The 3222-nt window shown below is 38.7% G+C and overlaps 1 pseudogene; it reads right to left on the bottom strand.

Moving 5' to 3' along the window:
* Window positions 1-1741: 1741 nt before the first annotated feature.
* Window positions 1742-2892, bottom strand: LOC118591873 (annotated as a pseudogene).
* Window positions 2893-3222: the final 330 nt, after the last annotated feature.

Raw genomic sequence — 3222 nt, 5'->3', positions numbered from 1 at the left:
TCTCACATACAGAATCTTAAAAAAAAAAGTCATGAATTTAGAAGAAGGAATTGTTACAGAATAAGATGGGAATAAAAAAACAAGGAGAGGGAGTATGACCCTATGTAGATACTATCTAAGCACCTCATATACATGTATGAAATGTCATAATGAAATCTTTATTTTGTGCAATACATACATCAATCAAATTATATTCATAGGCTGGCTTTCTTTCATGCTAATATTCTAGGTAGCATATTAAGTTGTATATTGGGACAGCCTCTATCGTTTGAGCCTAGAGCTTAAGAATTCTGCTAGGCTAATCAGATCCTGGGATTATGGGAGGCCCACCAAGCCCACCAAGAGTTTTCCTAGATGCTGGGGATTTGAAGTTGGCTTCTGAAGCTTGTGTGGAAAGTTCTTTACCTACTGCCCTCTCATCAGGCCCTAGCCCCTCACTATGTTTTGATGGACTTCTAACCTGGTTCTACCCCCTGAATACAGTGAATAAATAGTGCAGCATTAGTCGTGGATCAGCCAGTACCTCTGAGGTGTGGTGCCTTTGAGTTCTTTGGATGTTAATTCAGGAGTGAGAGAGCTGCATCACATGGAAATTTTATTTCCAGTTTTGAAATATATTTTTCCACAGTGGCTGCACAAGTTTACATTTGCTTTGTGTAAAACTTTTCCTGTTCTTCTCCATCATCACCAACATTAGTTATTTGTTTTCTTGATAGTAGTTCTTCCAACTGCTGTGAGAAAGAATCTCGATGTAATTTTAATTTGCATTTGTCTGATGGCCAAGGGTACTGAGTACTTTTTTCAAATGTTTTAGTTATCTGTGTTTCTTTCTATAAGAACAATTTAATTAGGTACTCCAACTATTGATTGGATAGCTTGCTTTTTCTCCTTTTTAGTGTTCACTTTTTTTGGAGTCCTTTATGGAGTCTACACATTAGCCTTCTGAAAGATGAATAGTTCGAAGTGATTTTTCCTGCTCTTTAATTGCTCTCTCTACATGGTTTAATATTTCCTTAGTCGTGTAGAAGCATTTTACTTTCACTTAACCCCACCTGTCAGTTCTTGGAAGTATTTCCTATGCTCCTGAATTCTCTTTCAGGAAGTCATGGTCTCTGCCTAATCTTGAGGTGATTTGTCCATGATTTCCTCAAATAGGTTCAGAGCTTTGGGTTTAAAGTTATTCATTTGTGTGTTGGGTAAGAGAAGTTATTACTTTCCTGGGTTTTTATAATGGCTATCCTGTTTTCCCAGCAGCATTTGTTGACAAGCCTTTTTTTATTCCAGTTTGTTTTTTGACATATTTGGTTGTAGCTTTTTAGGTTTATTCCTGAGTCTTTTATTCTGTTTTATTGATCCTATTGATAGATATATCCTTTTTCTATCACTACCATGCTGTCTTCAAAATTGTTGCTTTTTAGTCTAATTGGAGTCAGGTATTCTATATCCCTAAAATGGCCTTTTTTGCTTAAGATTACTTTGGAAATTTTGGATTTTAAAAATTTTTTTTTATTGAAAAGTTAAAAATTCCTTAATTTTTTATTCCTGGTACCACTACCACAATTTACAGGGCAATATACCTGATGTAATGAAAAGAAAAAGCTACAACAGATAAAAGACCTCAGGAATGTACATCTAATTGACACTACATTGCATGAATCAATAGCTGCACTTTTTGCAAACTGGGGCTATGACAGCCCTGAACAAGAAGGGTTTCCTTTTTAAGCTGCAGTAACTTTTCTGACTATGGATCATCGCTCCTTCTGTGGCAGATTTTTGCAGTTCCTCTAATGCATTTAGGACGACTGTCTCGAAGTAACCTGCAGCTTTCCTGACAACTCCTCGCTCGCTCTCCTGCTGAGAACTGGAGCCCTTTTCTGCTGTTTTTTTTTTTAAACCTCCTGCTACCATATCCACCACTTCCACCACCAGATCCATAGCCACCACCATAGGGACTACCTGAGCTTCTTCCACCAAAACTGCCCTCTTTCATGGGCCCATAATTTGATTGCTGTTGTCCACTATAATTTCCAAAGTCATTATAGTTCCCACCACCACCATAGTTAGCTCCACAGAATTTCCTCCTTCATTGTAACCATCATATCCTCCTCCACCACCACCATCGCCTCCTCTACTGCTGTAACCAGGACCACCACCGTAGTTGCCACCATCACCTCCAAATCCATTATATCCACCATCACCACCTCCACCACCATAGCCTCCTCTTCCACCAAAGTTTCCACCATGACCAAAATTACCTCCACCACCTCCAAAGTTTCCTCCATGACCCATAAAGTTGCCAGATCCACCTCCACAACCTCACTGTGATCCAGCAGACTGCATCTCTTGTTTAGAAAGGGCCTTTTGCACTTCACAGTTATGCCCATTAATAGTGTGGTATTTCTGAACAACAATTTTATCAACTGTGTCATGATCATCAAAAGTTACAAAAGCAAATCCTCTCTTTTTTCCACTCTGCCTGTCTTCCATAACTTCTATGGTTTCAATCTTGCCATACTTTTCAAAGTAGTCTCTCAGATCGTATTCTTCTGTATCTTCTTTAATACTACCAACAAAAATTTTCTTCACGGTTAAATGGGCACCGGGCTTTATAGAATCCTCTCTAGAAACGGCTCTCTTTGGTTCCACCACACGCCCATCAACCTTGTGTGGCCGAGCACACATTGCAGCATTGTCCTCTTCAACACCGGAGTAGGTCACAAAACCAAAGCCCCTGGAACGTTTTGTTTGGGGATCTCCCATTACCACACAGTCTGTAAATGTGCCCCATTTCTCAAAATGTTCTCCTAAGCTATCATCTGTGGTTTCAAAACTCAGACCACCAATAAACAGCTTCCTCAACTGTTGTGATTCCTTTGGATCATGGCCCTCCATTTTGAGACCCGACTCACCTCTTCCAACTCGAGTTCAATATGGGACCGAGAGCTTTTTTTTTTTTTTTTTTTTTTTTTTTTTAATTTTAGGATTACTTCTTCTAATCTTGTGAATATTATCATTGGAATTTTTATGGTGACTGCATTGGGACTATAAATAGCTTGGAGTAATTTAGCCCTTTCTACAACATTTTGATATTTATCTTTCCATGTGAATGGGATATATATGGAGAAGATTTATATGATTGGCTTACAAAATGAGGTCTGGATCATCTAAGAATGGCTTCCTCATACTGGGTAAGTCAAGAATCTGCCAGTTTTTCAGTCCATA

The sequence above is a fragment of the Onychomys torridus genome, chromosome 10 (assembly GCF_903995425.1).
Source record: "Onychomys torridus chromosome 10, mOncTor1.1, whole genome shotgun sequence".
Taxonomy (NCBI): Eukaryota; Metazoa; Chordata; class Mammalia; order Rodentia; family Cricetidae; genus Onychomys; species Onychomys torridus.
The sequence above is the reverse complement of the archived record's forward strand: the minus strand, read 5'-3'. Positions and strand labels throughout refer to the sequence as shown.